The 19,047-nt window shown below is 47.2% G+C and overlaps 1 non-coding gene across 1 annotated transcript; it reads left to right on the top strand.

Moving 5' to 3' along the window:
- Positions 1 to 3,999: 3,999 nt before the first annotated feature.
- TRNAG-CCC lies at positions 4,000 to 4,072 on the top strand. Its single transcript has one exon. It is a non-coding gene; the product is annotated as a tRNA-Gly (tRNA).
- The last annotated feature ends 14,975 nt before the right edge of the window (positions 4,073 to 19,047 follow it).

Below are 19,047 nucleotides of genomic sequence, written 5' to 3'. Positions count from 1 at the left end.
AGGATTCTGCTGCCTGGCCTCTGCTCAGGAGAAGCTGCCTGGAACATGAAACTGTAGGGTTTTCTGGACTTTCCCCCAGTGTAACTTCACAGCAGAGTTTTCTATTTGCAGGGCATTTAACAGTCAGTCATCTCGAAGCAACGCCAGGTAAACATTTCAGCAGAAAGTAAAAGGAGGGGTGGGCAGGGGGCACGTGACCCAGCCGGGATGCGACGGACACGGAGCGCAGTGTGGCAGGCACGCTGGGGGCTGCATCCCAGCCCTGCTCGCCAGACCGGCCAATCCCAGGGCTCCCACTCTATCCAGAAGTCTCGTTAAGTCCATTTTATAAGTCTTTTTTGACAAGTGAGGCCTTTAAAACATGTTCCTCATTGTGCAGAGGGTGAAGTTCAGTCTAAACATTTGTCTGCAGGAGACACTGGGAGGACCCAACTGCCTGGGGACCATCATAAACTCCGCTCACACTCTGGGGCCCCAGGAAGGAGGAGCTTCCTCAAGACACCCTGTCGGGGGCTCTGCAAAGAATTAAATACAAAGAATAAAAAACTCAGTGCCCAAACACCTCCCAGCTAGCTATACTTTCTATGATCTTTTAAGGAGGAGCTTCTTCAAGACACCCTGTCTGGGGCTCTGAGAAGAATTAAACACGAAAAATAAAAAACTCGGTGCCCAAACACCTCCCAGCTAGCTCTACTTTCTATGATCTTTAACCTTTAACAGGTATTTTTAACCTAGTTTATTATCCATAGTCACACAGCCGGAGACAGGCTAAGCCAGCATCCAAATTCTGGTACCCTTGGTACCAAAGTCTTAACTGTGTTTCCCACCATCCCTTGCCAGGACACAAGGGCAACATACTGCATGCTGGGAGTGGATTCCCTAACAGCCCAGCCTTTCATGAAGAGTCCTGTGGGAGCCTAAATCATTCTACTTTGTGTCGGACCCCAAAGGAAGACCACTCCCTAACGTGGCCAGTCTTGGTGTTGCATATGGTGAGCAAAGCTGAGTCAAAGTCAAATTCAGCATCCGTAGGATAGGGCAGCCCTGATGGAAGGAGATGCACCTCATAGCAATTGGGGACAAGATTTCAAAGGTCTTTTCCTGGGAAGTTTCTTGGGGCAGATCAGGTGAGACGGGCCCCCCGGTGACTCCCGAAGACCACTAGAGTCACAAACACGCACTTGTTAAGAGAAGGTCAAGGTGGGGAAGTTCGACCCAGAGGGAAGCAGAGGACAGGACAGTGGAGGGAAAGCCCACTTCCCAAGAGCCAAGAGCTGCCTGGAGAGACTTCTCACACCCACTCACCTGCCTTAGAGGTCAAAGTCCGGCTGCCGAGAGCAAGACACACAAGTCCTTCGTGGACTGGTCTCTCCTCCCAGGCAAGCTGCCTTTGCCCACTCCTCGCCATCTGGACAGGGCCAGTGCTCAACCACAAGGAAAGGCCGAGCACCTCTGATGCTTCAGGCTCTCCTCAGCTTCACACTGTATGTTTCCAAAGTCGACTCCACCCCTGACCAACCTCTGCTCATCTCTTGAGGCCAATCCAACAGGCATCTCCATGGGAGACCTTTCTAAGTCCCTGGTCCCTCCTGTCCCCCAGCGCTGTCTGCTCCTGTGTAAACTCTGAGGCGAGTTGATGGCTCAGTTCCCACCTTTGTAAATCAGAAATAAAAAAAATAATAACGTATCTCCCTGGGCTGATGTGAAGATTCAGTGACATGAAGCAAATCCAATGATGAGACACGGCCTGGCCAGCCTCAGTGCTGATCCATCCGGCATTGCCACTCTGGAACCAAGGGAACTGGTAGGGAATTTTCTAACAGGAGCTGCAACCCCCTCAGCCTTTGCCTTTGATGGGGATTCCTTGTTTCTATCAGGGCTCAAATTAAGCTTCTGTGTTGCAAAGGCATCCTTAGCCATCCTAGCAGAGACGTCCTCACCTGTCTGAGGTTCCCGTTCAGGTGTGTTTGTGCCACTGTGAAGCCCCCAGACCCCTCTACAACAATATCTGTTTCCATGCCTCTCTCCTATTACACTGAGACGGGGACCGTTTCTGAATCCAAATGCTCGCTGTCTCAGTGATGACAGAATGCCAACAGGAGGACTGTTTTTTTCACACACCCCTGGAGAAATCCCCTATAAGCGGAACACAAGTCCAGTTAGAGAGGAGCAGCAGCAGGTAAACATTTTCTCAGGAAGGAAAAGGAGGGGTGGGCAGGGGCCACAAATAAAATCTGCAATTTTTGCCATAAGCTGTTGTCTGTGGAAGCGGGAAAGAGACAAGGATTTTGTACTCACAATTTACTTCACTTTGATCTCAGAATTTCAGAGATTTGCAGCATCGTATTTTGGCAAAACAACTGAAAAACTCCCACTGGACATTTAAATACCATTCCAAGAGCATACCTCTAGTGACAAGGTACTTGCTACCTATCAAAATAATCCATTCCACATTTGATATCTCTGACTACTGTAGCTTCCTTTAATGTTGCTCTACAGCTTTTTCCATTAGTCATCCGTCTGCCCCTTGAGCCCCATAGAATCCGGGTACTTCCTCTTCCCAGGATAGACCTTTCAAGGCAGGGTCTCTTATACCCCCAGCCCCATCCTTCCTCCAAAGCAACACCCCAGTTTCTTCTGCCAAGGCTTCAGGGCCCTCCCCAACCTGGTCATCTACTTCCACTTCAATGGATCGCCACCAATTGGTCCCACTCACAATGCAGAACCCAGAGCTGAGGGCAGAGCTTGTGGTTGACTCCAACCAGCTCAAAACAACAATTTTGACTTTCAGAACCAGAGGCCCTTAAAGATCATCTCAGAAAGTCCAGCTCCCCTACCTTACAGATGAGACCGAAGGCCATAGACATGCAGTAATTTACCCCAGGGTTCTGATATCCCAGTAGAACAACAGAATCACCTCTGTCAAAAATAAACAATATCATCATTGTTGTTGTTTTCATTGGCAGCCACATCACAGGATGAACTCATATTGGACTTCAGTCTCAGAATGGTGATGTTTCTTCAATGATGTCAACATTAATCTTGCAATTCCTTCTAGTAAACAAATCAGTAAAAAAAAAAAAAATAATAATAAATAAATCATAGATAAGTAGGTAGACAGACAGATAGAGGAAATCCTTAGAAACAAGAAGTAGATTAGTGGTTGATGGAGAGCTGTAAGGAGGAGAGGATGGGGAGGGACTGCTAATTCATACAAACTCTCTTTGGGGGGTGATTAAAATGTTCTGAAATCTGATAGGGGATGGTTACACAACTCAGTGAACGTACCGAAAGTCTCTGAATTATGCACTTAGAAAGGGCGAATCTTACGGTATGTGACTTTTATCTCAAAAAAGCTGTGATCATCTGGAAAAATATAGGAATAGTTGATGTCGACTTTCTTCAGTTCAGTAGCCTTTCCTTAGAGCCCTTAGTCAACAGATCCTCAAAGGATTCCAGGGATTCAGATGACTGATATCACCAGTCAGAACAAACCTTGGAAAGTCCTCCTTGGATGTGTTTTAAACTTCTGATCCCCAGTCAGCATTCCAAGAAACGGACTCAATGACAGTCTGTTTGGGTCTCAGATGTGAACGGCCAGGGTCCAAGTTACGAACACTCCCTGTGTGTCGAAAGCCTTAAATAATCATCTTGCTTAGTCTTCCCAGAAGTCTCTTAGGCAGTGGTTCTCAGACTTGCGAGTGCATCAGAAATGCCCAGAGGGCCTGTTGAAACAGAGATTGTTGGTCTCCACCTCAGAGTTTCTGATTCAGTAGGTCCAGGGTGGGACTCAAGTTTCCAGGTGATGCCATTGCTTCTGGTGTGGGAATCACACACGACACTTAATTCTCCTGCTTTACAAATGAGGAAATGGAACCTCAGGGAGAGTCAGTAAGGTGCCCAGAATCACAGGATGTGGCAGAGACTACGGTGAGCTGCCCCAAGAACATTTCTCACATCTCTCCCCTCCTGCTGTTCTCAAGAAACAGTTTGAGGACTTCCTTGGTGGTCCAGTGGTTAAGACTCTGCACTCCCAATGCAGGGGACACAGGTTCGATCCCTGGTTGGGGAACTAAGATCCCACATGCTGTAGGGCATGACCTAAAAAGTAATTAATCAATTAATTTTAAAAAAGAATAGAGGTTGAAAATGTTCATTATTGTTTTCCAACATTCCTTGCAGCTGGAGTTGGCTCGGTGACATGATTCCAACCAGGGTCCCTCCTTCCTGCACCAAATCCTGACAGGATGCTGGGAGATCTGCTTTCATGTCATGCTAGAGACATGCTAGAGACATTGAGCAGGAGGACAAAGTATCCCCAGGTCCTTGAATATCGGCAGCTGGCCCAACAATCCCAACACTACTGCACACTTTTTGTTACGTATGAAAAGTAAACCCCAATTGGTTTAAGCCACTATTAGTCATATATTCCATTATTTATAGCTATCATCCCTAAAGATACACAAGAGTGATCAATATCAGGGCGGGGATGTAAGCCCATCGAACCGCTGACTTATTCTTTCCACTCTCCATAATGCCCCTAGAAATGGAATTTGGGGGCTCTGAAGTACTCAACACACCTAAGAAATATCTTCACTTCCATCTAATAGTGTTCATCAAAGGGAAGTGGCTTGAGAAATTTGCCTCAATTCTCAAGCAAAGGAATTGGATGTGGTTTGAACCTAACCAATGTCCCATAACTGACCCGAGTAAGGGTGCCTTTAGAACCTTACACTCGAAGTGTGGTCCACCCTCCAGCAGCAGCAGCAGCACCTTGGTGACAGAATCAGAATTTCCGCCCCAATCCCAGTCGTGGGAATCAGAACCTGTGTGCTCTCTAGAGCCCCAGGAGCTTCATATGCTCACTGAAGACTGAGAAGTAGAGTTCTGGCTCACTGGTTCCCAAGACTGAGGGTTAGAATCACCCGGAAATCTACCACCAAATACACAAACCAAAAAGGCTGAGTCCCAGACCTCACCCCAGACCTACTGAATCAAAATTCCGCTTCGGTAGGAACCAGAAGCCACATCACTAGTTCTTTATACTATTTTGTTCAGGGACCTTTTTGAGAAATTCATTAAAGCTGTACTCATTCTTGCAGAGAACTGAACAACTACACGTATGCATTCTACTTCCAATTTCAGGAATTCAGTGAAGTCCACCCAGAGTCTTCCTAGGACGTGTGAACTACAAAAAAAAAGGGGGGGGGGCTCTCTTCACATGTCCAGACAGTTAAAGAAGTGCACTCAGGATCCTAATGAGAAGAGGCAGCCTCGCTCCTTCCTGTCAGCTGGACCAGCCAGGTTAGTTCTCACCTGACCATGGTTTATGTAACCAGCAAGAACCCAGGGTCATCATTCAGTTAGCAGCTTCTGCGGCAAGCACAGCTTTGTGCTGCCCTGGCTTTCCCATCACCGCAAATTACAGAGCTTTTCATTTCATTTTCACCCAATTAACCTAATTCACGTGGAGGATGACTTCCTGCTCAACCACGGCCCATGAGGATGCCACAGAGGCAGGTGCCTGGTTCAATTAAGAGGAGATTTTGAAAAACACATGCCCAACACGCTCTTCAAAACAAGATATTCAACAGGCAGGGGCAGAATATCTCAGCCTCCCCCAACAAACTGGCAGCATTATCTCCCTCCACCTACACATTTCTACTGCCACCCTTATTTCCGCATTTTATCATGTAATTGATTACTGGTTTTTTCAGACCTCAGGCTCCTGGAGGCAAATGATGAGTTTTCATCACTCATCATTTATATAGTATATAGTAGTATATATCTAGACCTGGTAAAAGTAGGTGCTGAAAAGATGACGATTGGGTGGGTGGGTAAATAGAGAGCCGGAAAGATGGAGGTGCTGATCTGTTAGTAAAATCACAGGAAGAGTCTAGAAAACTCAAAGACAGGCTCTCCTTTGCTCTGGATAGCCATGAAGTCTCAGTCATTGCCTTTAACCTTGAGTTAAAATCTTGGTTTAATCCCCCGCTTCATGGATCACGGCCTTGTCATGGCAAAGGAGTTCACTATGAACCATGAGGTGCAGGACTTCGCAAGACAGACGGGTCATAGTGGAGAGTTCTGACAAAACGTGGCCCACTGCAGGAGGCAATGGCAAGCCACTCCAGTATTCTTGCCACGAGAACGCCACGAACAGTACCCAAAGGCAAAAAGATACGACACCAGAAGATGAGCTCCCCAGGTCGGAAGGCGTACAGCATGCTGCTGGGGAAGAGAGGAGGGCGATTACTAATGGCTCCAGGCTTGGGCGAACTCCGGGAGATGGTGAGGGACAGGGAGGCCTGGAGTGCTGCCATCCATGGGGTCGCAAACAGTCAGGCACAACTTAGCAACTCAACAACAACAACTTGGTTTACCCTCTACAAGATGGATGGCATCACTAGGAACACACAACTGGATTTCTCTTTACTATGACAACCGAATTAGAGAATATATGTAAACACATTTTCGGAGAGAGCAGCCCTCAGACTAGGACATAGAAAGGGATGGGTCCCAAACTCCGGCAGAGCTGGGCTCTAGGTCTGGCCTTACCATTGCAGGGTATTTGACCTTGGGCAAGCAGTCTTAAACTCTCTGTGCTTGCTTCCTGTTTTGAGTAATGAGGATGGCAGTGATTCCCTCCCTGGGGCTCTGAAGGAGGCACTAAGACGTGGGCAGAGTGTGCTGCTGGCCAAACACACATCCCCGGCACTTAAGCCCCTTATGCCACATTGCTGGATGGCATCTACAGTCTTGGAGTTGCCAGTGGGATGCCAGTGGGATGTGGTTGGATAAGAAAAATTGCCATTTCAATAAATGTGATGAAATTGTGCAGGAAAGCATAATCCAACAAGCAGATCTTTAATTAGAGGTGGGGAGGGAGCAGGCTGTGCTAGGAGAATTCTCACCATGCAGGACTCACAGCTCAGCACTCCACAGAACATAAAGCTTTCAAAGCCAAGTTTCACAATTTTCCACCACATGAGCAAACTTCATTTGCCTCGATGAGGCAATAACTTCACGCTTCTATGTATTTCACTTTTCCTCCCTTTTCCTGGCCTCCTCACTCACCCACTGCTTTCTTCACAGCCCCCAGCTTCATTCTGTTTCCCTCCCAGCCCCTGAGGTGGCCAAGCTGCTCAGCAATTTGGGGCCGGAGTCCTTGGTTCAAATCCTCGTGCATGACCTCCCATTAGTCAGTTCATCTCCCCGGACCTCAGTTCCCTTCATATCCAGGATCATGCACTCAGCCTCAGGGGCGGGGACTGCTGTCTGCAGTAAGCAAAATATCACAGCTGCTATGGTGGGTGCTGGCAGATCATAGTTTCTCTCTTTTGTGTGTGTGTGTGTGTACACGGGGATCCAGCTAGAAGAAGCTCCAGTGGATCTGATTCATTTGCTCATAAGAAGGGGAAGTGAGAAATCCCCAGACTCAAACCAGTCTTGGATGGAAGCCCTTTACTGCAAAAGCCTATAGAAACATCCTGGTATTTTACAAGCCTCTGGCGCCTTCCACCAGGGCTGGGAGGCTGATTCGGCCGGAAGGGCCAGCAGATGTCCTCTTGACCGCCCTGGGGTTCTGCCTCCCTCTCTGCCCAGCTGCTGTCTGTCCAGAGGCAGTTAGGCATCAGCCCAGGAAGGGATATTCTTGGCTCAGAATGATTCTCCTCAAACACTCAACTCAAGAACCCAAACCATGGGCAAGCTTGTGTTTAGGAAGAAATCTCACAGCAGAAGAGTAGCAAGGAGGCTTGTGAAGGGGCAAGCCTCCAAAGCCCTATTCTGTGGGACAGTGGTCAACTGCCCATCCATGTTGCCTGAGTCCTCCCTCATCCCAGTGCAGCTCATATCAAGCCCAGACTCATCCACATGGGGCTCTGGGCAATGTCTGCTATCCTCTCCAGCCCCATCAGTTCTCGCAACAGGGAGAGGAGGAGAAACTGCTAAGTAGCCCTGGGAGCCTGAGCTGCTCAGTTCTCCAGCTACTACATGCTGGGCTCTTTCACAGGCACCTCAAGTCACTTCTTCCTGTGGTGGGACCCTACTGGGCCCATTTTACAGATGAAGAAACTGAGGCCTATGGAGGTATAAAGTGCCCAAGTGAACTCAGCTGGACCATAGCAGACTCAGGTTTCAAACATGTATCTGGCTAATATCCTGTGCAGTGGCCTTTCCACTCCCCAGGACCTGTCAGATACCCGCATCCCTGCTCTGTAATTTTTCAGACTTTCCACCCAAGTTTCTGGTGTCTGCAAGGCCCGGCTTGAAGGGCAAGTGGAAAAAAGCACAAGGTACCACACAGCAGAATACACATGCTGGGGGGCGAATCGGGGCTTTCCTTCTGCACAGTCACGGGACAGGAACACCCAGCCTTCGCCTGTAGTAGCACTGACCACAGCTCCCGGAAGTCATCCCATAGCAGAATGAGTCACAGAAACCATCCCCATCAGTACCTGGAACACCTCAAAGTTCCAGAGTTCACAAGTTGTCCAAGTTTGTAGCCTCCAGCCTACAAAATACTCTTCACACAGCCAACTTGGGCCAAATGAGCACCTCTCAAAGGCTGCACTTATAGCAGGGAAAAATGACTGATTGAGCAAATGTGGTTCGGGGCTATAGGCTGAGACTCCAATGGTAAATGGCAAGTCGGGGGGAAGAAAACAACTCATCAGTAGAATGATAGGAAGCCCATGAATAAAACCAGAACTGCACTTTCTCACCGTGCAGAGTGGATGTGAAATTTCCCCCCCATTTCTCTGTAAATAAGGGGCTGGTGCTATCGGTGAAATAATTTATGACCCAATGTGTTCCACTGTAAATGGCTGCTCTGTTTACTGGCTGTAAAAACATCTCTGAACACACTGACCTTCAGCAGGTGAGCCCTGGAGTTTATAGCACTGAGGAATTGTTTTACTGCTCTCACACCGGCCATGGTCACGCTGGACACCTGTTGGGGGTGAGAGGTGGGGGACACGGGCCTCCAGAATCTCAGGAAGACAAAACCCATAGGGGAGCAAGGTGCCCCCATGCGAACCAACCAGATAAAACAAACCACCGGTGCGCGGCCAGAGCCTGGCCAGGGGCAGGCATCCAAGTCCAGCACGAGCCAGTTAAACAGACCTAAGCGGGAATTCCCTGGCGATCCACGGGTTAGGACATGGCACGTTCACTGCCGAGGGTCCAGGTTCAATCCCTGGTCGTGAAACTAAAGATCCCACAGGCCACGTGGCGTGGCCAAATAAACAAGTAAATAAATAGACAGACCTAGGCTAAGGAGTGTGGCCTGGAGGGCACTGCTAGAGTTGGAAGATCCTGTCAGAGGTTTCCCAGGTGGCACAAGTGGTCAAGAACCCACCTACCAATTCAGGAAACAGAAAAGAGACGTGGGTTCAATCCCTGGGTCACAAAGATCTCCTGGAGGAGAGCATGACAACCCTCTCCAGTTTTCTTGCTTGGAGAATCCCATGGACAGAGAAGCCTGGTGGGCTGCAGTCCATGGGGTTGCAAAGAGTCAGACAGAACTGAAGCTACTTAGCATGCAGGCATGTCAGAGGTCAAGAGGATGGAATCCTAGACAGGTCCTGAGGGAATGCCACGGGCCAAGCTGGGATAACCTAAGTAAATTGGTAATTATGAGGGGCAGGAGCAAGAGAAAGCTTAAAGACGGTGTATTCGTCAGGATTTCCAGAGAAATGGAGCCAATAGGGTGTGTGTGTGTGTGTGTGTGTGTGTGTGTGTGTGTACCCAGGCTCCTCGGTCCATGGAATTTCCTACCCCAGGGGATCTTCCTGAGCTAGGGATTGAAACTACGTCTCTTGCGTCTCCTGCATTAGCAGGTGGATTCTTTACCACTGAGCCACTTCAGAAGCCCATACATGTATATAAAGATATGTATAAAAGGAGATTTATCCTAGGAATTGGGTCATGAAGTTACGGAGGCCAAAAGTTCCACAATCTGCCGCCAGCAAACCGGATAATCTCTGTCAGAGGTGCTGAATGCCTGACACCCAGGATCCCTGAGGTCCAAGGGCAGAGGATGGATGCTTTAGCTTAAGTAGAGAAAGAACTTGTTCCCCGCCCCGCTCCCCCCCCCCCCCCCGCCTCTGCCATTTTGTTCTATTCAGGCCCCAGAGGATTGGGTGATGCTGATCAGCATTGATGAGGATGACCTTTACTCAGGCTACCATTCAAATGTTCATCTCTCCTGAAGACACCCTCAAAGATACACCCAGAAATCAGGCATTACCAGGCATCTGGGCATCCCTTAGCCCAGTCAAGTTGACACATCAAATTAACCATCACAGACGGGGGAGTTCCCTGGTGGTCCAGTGGTTAGGATCCTACCCTTCCACTGCAGGGGGCACAGGTTCGATCCCTAGTTGGGGAACTAAGATCTCACAAGATGCATGGTGCAGTCAAAAAAAATAAAAACCATCACAGATGGGAACTACAGCCTGACAGTGAATGAATCTAGATTAGAGGCCAACTGAGAAATGTTTTAGAACGTATTCATGAGTCAAAGGAGCAGAAATGATGCATGGGTGAGCTGAACTGACAGAAAAGAGCAGGTTCAGGGCAAATAAAAATACTTTTTCTTCTTGACCCTTCAACTTGCTCTGAGAAGGTTTCCTTTTTCCCTATCAATGCCTCCATATGGAGATTTCAGAGGGGCCTCAACGTGGAGCTCACATCCCCAAAGCCAATTGCCAGACTCTCCAGGAAGATGACAAGTACCAACCTCAGCTGGGCGGATATTCTTGAAGTCTTCAGCAGAAAGCTAAGGCAACATTTGGCCAAACCTCTAGTGTTTCACACCACGTTATCAGGCACAGACCCTTTGAGAACAAAGAGATTATACCAGAGATTGAAGACGGCCCAGCTAAAAGCTCACTTGGAGGATTCCGAGCCCTTAAATGCGGTGATGCAATTGAGGACTGTGTACAGTTTGTCCACATGAAGAGTCCTGGAAGACAGCTTCCCACTCCACAAGCATCCTGGCCAAATGAGGAAGAGTCAAAAGGGTTGGCTTGCAGTTGCCCAATACTCTGGGCCTCTGGGGAGAAAAAAGGAGGAAGCAGGCCATTGTGTCCAGACCAAGTTAGAAATCTAGTGGCCCCCATTCCTGGTGTTTTTAATACTGTGGCTTTGAAGGGAATTTTCATTTTTTAATTGAAAGAAAAAAAAAATTACGGTTGATGACCTGCCAGTTCTTCGCACATACAATTATCATCGAAAGCCAGAGGCCTCCAGCTTTCTGTAATTAAACAGGTAGAACAATGTCTGGGAAGACTTGAAGATTGGAGTTGGTGGGGTTGAGGGGGAGTCCTTCATTCCTGCTCTCCCTGTATGCAAATCGCATGTCCACTCATGTACATGAGCATACACAGACATGCACACACATGCACACACTCACACACTTGTGACTCCTCAAGCAAGGCTTCTCCACCATCATAACCCAGCACGGAGCACTGTGGCTGGGCTAGTACGGCTACATAACTATTTGGCAAATAAATTATTTAACAAATAAGGGTATAAATGGGAACTAGAAAACAGATTATGAGGAAGAGGGAGAGGAAAGGGTACAAAGCAGATAAAGGTTGAAATCTTGCACCCAGAGAGTTTGGCAGTCTATTGGCAAGAGCAAAATTGCATAACACTTTCAAGACTACAAAGCCCCTCCACAGCCCACATCTCTCGATTCTCATCCCCATGCAAGAGGTAAGGGCCTTTGTGCTGATGTTATAGGAGAGGAAGCTAAAGTCCAGGAAGACCTGCTGGTTTGTCCAAGGTGGAAAAGAACAGAGCAAGGAACTGAAACTTCTGAATTCAAAGCTCTGGTGGCTCCTGATCTACAGGCTTGGGACCCCTGGATGAAATCTACACAGTGTAAGCCAGTGACTCCATCACAGTCTAGGAAGACAGGGAAAACTCACAATGTCCATCTAGTCATTCCTTTACTCAATGCCTTTATAATGAACATTTGATATATTCCAGATTGTTTGAAGAGCTAGAGTCACAACAATAAATAGGATGGTCCCTGTCCTCCCCAAAGACCAAAGGGTGAAAAAGATAAACCAAGACAATTAGAGACTGGGAGGAGTGCCGTCAAAGAGAGAAACAAGGCGATGGAATAGAAAGTAATTGCAGGACTTTCCTGGTGGTCCAGTGGTTAAGAATCTGCCTTGCAATGAGGGGACACGGGTTCAATTCCTGGTCAGGGAACTAAGATCACACATGCCAAGGGCCGGCTAAGCCCCTGCACCACTAACTACCACTAACTACTAAGCCCACACACTTGGTAAGATCCCACACGTCACAACGAAGACCCAACTGAGCCAAAATAAATAATAAATAAATAATATTTAAAAAAATAATATTTTAAAGCTAAAGGAGTTACATTCTATTTTTTTTAAAGAAAAGAAAAAAAGTAATTGTGGGAATCCATTTGGATGGGTAGTTCTAGAAGCTTCTGAGAAATGTTCATATGAACCAAGAGCTAAAGGATAAGAACGAGCCAGCCTTGCTGAGAGCATTCCAGGGAGACGAAGGGAGCACGTGTCAAGGGCTGGAGGCAGTAAAGAGTCCGTAGAGTCCTACGTGAGGAAGGAGGCCAGTGTGATAGGAATATGACTCAGAGAAAAGAGTCTTCCATGGATGTCAATGTCAGTCTATACTGACTGGATGTTGATGGAGACCATTTGGTTTTGCCTGCCCAACTTCCTACTCCCTTTTTCTGGGTTCAGAACATCATTTTCCTTTGAATAATTACTCTTCCACTATTCTCATGCCATGAGGTTGAGTGGGTTGACCCTGTTCCCAGCACCAGAAGTGAGCAGGAAAAGCATGCTTGGCTCATGATTCCCTGCCTACCTCTACTCCACATCATCCCACCAACTAACCCACCCACCCACCCCACCTGTCTGGACACCACGTTACTCAACTAGGCCAATAAACAAGACTTCTACCAGAACTTCTGGTAAAGATGTAAGCTTGGGTTGTGGCTGGGGACCATCACATCACAGCAAGAGGAGGACGTGCCTTAGAATAAACCACCCCAGGGCAGAGCAGAGCTGAGAACGAGTCCTGCAGCTATTGTCTAAGCCCCAGGATCCAGCTGTACCTAAACTTTTCACCTTTGTGAGTCATGAGATTCATTTTTTTTTCTAAACCAAGTTTGAGACAGAGTTTCTCCAGCTTACAACTCATGCATGATCCACCCGTACACAGCCATACTGACTGCCAGGCGGCAAACCGACCAAGAAGGGACAAGAGTAGACCCTTCGGGAGGCCATCTAGGCATCAGGAGAGCAGGAGCCAAACTTCCACCCAACAGCATCCGGATTTTTGGAGCAATTGATTACACTGAAAAGTCTGGCCATCTGTGTACTGCATCCCGCTCACAGGTCAGGTTCACCTGATGGATAGAGGCACCCACACTTCGCGTGTGTTCCCTCCATCTGCCAAGATCACTGTCATACTCTAGGTCTCAGTTCAAATGATCCTTTCTCAGACTGGCTTCCAGGAAATCTACCCGAGTGGACTCTACACTTCTTTCTTTAAAATATAAATATTTATTTATTTATTTTGGCTTACCAGGTCTTAGCTGCAGCATTGAAACTCTTAGTTTCAGCATGCGGGATCTAGTTCCCTGACCAGGGATCGAACCTGGGCCCCCTGAATTGGGAGCACAGAGTCTTAGCCGCTGGACCACCAGGGAAGTCCTCTCACCATTTCTTTTCTATCCCATCAATTGGCTCATGGGTTCACAGCATATCGCCATGGTCCATAATTATCTTGCTTACTTATTTGCTTGTCCCTTTAGTCTGTCTCTCCCAAGGCAAGTTTGAGGAGGACAGGGACATGTCTCTTCTATTCAGCTCCCCTAGCTATTGTGTCTCTTGCTCCTAAACACAGTCGGAATATAGCAAGTGTTCAATAAATACAGTCTGCCCATCTTTTGACCCCAGACCTACTCTCCTGACAATTATTCCAAAAAGGCTACTCAAAAGAAATCATTTAATAGAAACACAGATAGTCCTTTCAAACAAAATTATTTCAAAATCAAGGTCCTTAGGTGAATAATGCCATAACCACAAAGTGGTTACTGCAGTCTGAGAGAATTATAAAGATTTAGGAAAATGTCCTCAAATAATATCAAATGATAAAGGACGGACTAACACATTATCTGGATTGTGCTTGTATTTAAAGATAAACACCTACCTGTAATCAAAAGCTAAACACACGTGGAAGAGTACAGGAAGGGAGGGGAGTACAAAAATAAACAGGTGATGTGGAAGGTGTATGGATCCAGGTCTTTTTTTTTTTTTTTAACAGTACTTCTTATCTCCTTCCAAGTGCATTTAACAGTAAATGGGCAACATGGAATTGTGCAAAACGACCAGATTCAGAATAAAATACTATAAGACGTAGGGCTGTAGGAATAATGTCGACCACAGAACTCTCGTGACATTTACACAGGATCCTGGATTTAGAAGCACCCAGTCCAGGTCTGGTATAAATGTTTCTTCCATAAAATTTAGTAATAAAAGAACTACAATAAAAGCATAATGCTGATAAGCATTATCATCTGAAGGTAGGAGGATGGGCTCCACTCCTACCTGTGTGACCTTGGGGAAAATACTTAACATCTAGAAGCCTCCGTTTCCCCACGTGTGAAAGGAGATGATGATAGTATCTACCTTGTCCAGTTCTTTTGAAGCTTCCTTGGATCTGGCAAGCACTCAGAAGAGATCATCGCCATCACCGTCAGCATCAGCAGTAAGAGTCGTGAGGAACAAAGCTTCAATCAGGCCTATATTATTCCATCCCTTGATCTGGTCGAGGCCCGAAATCCCTTTACTGTTGTTAACTGGGTGCAGAGAAAAAGGCTTCAATGGACACAGACGTGTAGGAAGAAATGAATCACTGACCCTTCAAGAGAGGGGATTTTTTTTATATTATTCCTATGTCACATCAAAAGGGCACTTGACTCTTGTAAAATGCTTTGCAATCACTTATTCGCTGCTGGCTGGGAGTCGAGTGGGGGAAGCCTAAGTCATCTGCCCTCTCTCCTGCAGGCCTGCTGTGTTCCCGAGCTCCAAGATCGGGCGAAGAAGCAGATGCTGCCCATGCCCAAGAGGAGCTGTCTCTCCAGGTACAGAGATGCATCAGAAACCACTGAAGGGGCAGGACCGCTTTGCACACGATCCATTACTGTCTTGAGAAGCGGACAGAGATCTAATCCATCCCATGTGCCAACGATTCGTCCTCTTAGCGTTGCTCCCAGCTGTCTCTGGCTTTCCCTATCCTCACCCCAAGCACCTTAGAGCAGTCCCTGGACCTCCCTGACCTCGTTAGAGGAACAGGTTTATAGTCAACCTGCACCTCTATTTAAATTCTAGCTCCACCTCTTCCTAGCCATGACTCTGGGCAAGTTATTTCAACTCTCCAAGGCCGTTTTCTGCTGAGGCTATTACAAAGATTAAATAAGATTTGGGGATGATGCCTAGCACAAGTTCTGGACATAGAGTGTGTTCGAAAAGTGACAGTTATTAATTAAAAAAAAAAAAAGTGACAGTTATTAGTGGCAGCAGTAGCAGTAGTACAAAGACTCGAGAGAGGATATCAGAAGCCAGTTAGGAAGTTATAAAAAATGAGAGAACAAGAGAAAGGAAGGGAGAGAAGGGCAGGGGACGGGGGGCGCGGAATGTGACCACAAGCTTCCCCAGTGTAAACCCAGCTGGTCAACCCCCTTCCTTTACAAAATGAAGTCCATCCTCTTGACAGGCCCCACGTGAGGGGCTCCAGGGCCCAAGCTGAGCCTCCCTCCCAGGCTCCCCTCTTGCTACTCTCAGCACTCAGACGCTCTGCTCCAGCCGCACTGAGCCCCTGGATGCTCTTCCAAAGCATCATGATCTCTCATGGCTGGGCTGGGGAGTCTCATCTCTTGCTCCCTCAGAGCCTGTGTATTGCACTCAGGAGACACTTAGACACTGAGCTTTCAGGAGACACCTAGCTGTCAGTCTGCCCCACCAGTTCCTTGAGTCCCCTCTTGCAGATTTGCATCTGATTGATTTCCCTCTCCCATGTACCTGAGCTCAACCTGCCTTGGATTGAATGGATATATGACTAACCGTCCATTGTGAGGCTGAAACAATTCTGGTAGCTTCCCTGGTGGCTCAGAGGTAAAGAATCCCCCTGCAATGCAAGAGACGCCAGAGATGCAGGTTCAATCTCTGGGCTGGGAAGATCCCTAGAGGAGGAAATGGCAACCCACTCCAATATTCTTGCCTGGGAAATCCCATGGACAGAGGAGTCTGGTGAGCTACAGTCCATGAGGTCGAAAAGAGTCGGACATGACTGAGGAACTGGATACACACAAGGAAAGAGTGAACAATTGTCAAGGAGACCCGGGTTCAACTGCTGGGTCGGGAAGACCCCCTGGAGAAGGGATAGGCTACCCACTCCAGTATTCTTGGGCTTCCCTGCTGGCTCAGCTGGTAAAGAATCCGCCTGCAATGCGAGAAATCTGGGTTCAATCCCTGGGTTGGGAAGATCCCCTGGAGAAGGGAAAGGTTATCCACTCCAGTATTCTGGCCTGGAGAATTCCATGGACTGTATAGTCCATGTGTAGTCCATGTGGTAGAAAGTCGACCGATCGACTTTCACTCACTCGAGCAAAGGCTCTGCATTTACCAAGGAGCCTTGTTCCTTACAACCAGCCGCAGCTCTGCCCAACAGGGTGAATCAGGTCATCTGCCTTCCACCCTCGTGGGTGCCCACAAGGAGCACCCACAGGCCTCAAGCCACCACTCTACCCTGCTGATTTTCCTCACCTGAGCTTGAAGGAAAGCAGAATGAACAGCATGTCTGCACATGCTAAAGGTCAGAATAACCATCCCCCATGCTCCAAAGGTCCTTCAACCACTCTTTTCTTTTTCCCAACCACTCTTTCTGAGGCTCGGGAATGGAGGAAGGGGATGAAAAAGAAGGAAAGTGAAAGCGAAATTTGCTCAGTTGTGTCCGACTCTTTGCAACCCAATGGATTATACAGTCCTTGGAATTTTCTAGGCCAGAATACTGGAGTGAGTAGCCTTTCCCTTCTCCAGGGGATCTTCCCAACCCAGGTATCAAACCGAGGTCTCCCGCATTGCAGGTGGATTCTTTACCAGCTGAGTCAGCAGGGAAGCCCAAGAATACTGGAGTGGGTAGCCTATCCCTTCTCCAGTGGATCTTCCCAACCCAGGGATTGAACCGAGGTCTCTAGCGTTGAAGGTGGATTCTTTACCAACTGAGCTATCAGAGAAAGAAGGACCAGATATTAATGGGGCACTCCTCTGAGAAGCAAAAACACAAGTTCCAAAGAGTTGGAATCGAAGACCCGTGTCCTGAGAATTACACTATCACAAGAATGCTATTTGCTTGCTCATGACATAAAAACAAATTTATTCCCCCAATTCACATCTTCATTTCTCCCCAGAAATTGATCACAAGCTCAAATCCTTCAGGGCTTGATATGATTATCCCTATCCACCTGCAAAGACATTTTCCTGAAGATTACATTTATTGTTATCTTCTATAAATACAGTGCTTTGCAGATAATGAGGTGGGAGCCAGTTAAAGTACACTAGAACATGTACAGGAGAACTGAAGATTATCACTACTGTTCCTGGGCTGGGTCATAAAGCTGAACAGATGCCCAAATGAACGCCAATAATCACTCTGCATAAATGATCATATATGCCTATTTTATACCTCAGTGTGAATGTTTGGTTTTTTTTAACTATGTAAAAAGGACAAGATGTGGCCGTTAACATTTTCCACTGTGACCTCCTCAGTGGACATATCTATTGAAAGCAATGCCATATAAACCTCGATTTTCTAACAACAGCTGGAATAAACCTCCCCTTCCCTGACACATCTCAGAAGACTTGAAAATAACTGACGTGACACATGTGTGGCTGCTGAGGTATTGAGATTCCTATAAGGGAGTCTGTGTGTGTAGAACAGCCAGAGTGTTTGTCAATTAGAACAGGACTCCTCAGAGGCGGCCTCCCCACCACCCATTTTCTCATATTTTATTTGTGCTCCGAGGGGCTGGCATACGGGAGGGAGGCGACAGGTTTGGATGAATGAATGAGTGAATGAGTAGGTGGAGTAGATCGTTTCAAACACGAGCCTGCTTATCTCTAGGATTCACTTGAAAACGTAAAGTTGAATTTTAAAAACATATCCTTTCCTCTCCCTAATCCTAGGGTTGCCCCTACACCCATTGGTCAAGCACTCACAGTTTAAAGAACATATATTAATCAGGATGTTTTCAACTGCAAAGGATAAGTCACCCAATTTAAAGTGGCTTAAAGAATTAGGACAAGTAGGGACTTCCCTGGTGGCTCAGTGGTAAAGAATCTGCCCACATTGTAGGCCACATGGGTTCATTCCCTGGGTTGGGAAGATGCCCTGGAGAAAGAAATGGCAACCTGCTCCAGTACTCTTGCCTGGGAAATCTCATGGATAGAGGAGCCTGGTGAGCTAAAGTCGATGGGGTCGCAACAAGTTGGACAAGACTTACTGACTAAACAACAACAACAAATGATCTCAAATATACCAACTACTGGGGCTTCAAAGGTTGTTACAGAAGAGGTCCTTCCCACCCCCACACACTATTAAGCATGAGTGCCCATTAAAGTAAGTTTTCAGTTGTATTATGCAAAGGTAGAGAATCTTATTGAACTCAGAGTAACCACACAAGGCAGGTGTAGATCAGAGCATGTGTCTTAGTAAGGCTCCCCTAAACTTACACAGCTGTGTCACTGACTTTTCTTATTCATGGCTTGTGTCACTAGACTAGAGGAATTTACATCTATGGCTTCTGTTCCAAGGGAGTATTCAAACCAATCACAAGTGAGTCCATTTCCTCACCTGCAGAAGAAAGCATAGTCTATGCTCAGAAGTCCTCAAACATCACTCTGCCTTCAGTATCACAGAACACCAGAAAACCCATTTTCTCATATTTTATTTGAGAATTTTGATACAGAATGC

This window comes from Cervus canadensis, chromosome 30 (genome assembly GCF_019320065.1).
Source record: "Cervus canadensis isolate Bull #8, Minnesota chromosome 30, ASM1932006v1, whole genome shotgun sequence".
In the NCBI taxonomy this organism is placed as follows: domain Eukaryota; kingdom Metazoa; phylum Chordata; class Mammalia; order Artiodactyla; family Cervidae; genus Cervus; species Cervus canadensis.
The sequence above is the reverse complement of the archived record's forward strand: the minus strand, read 5'-3'. Positions and strand labels throughout refer to the sequence as shown.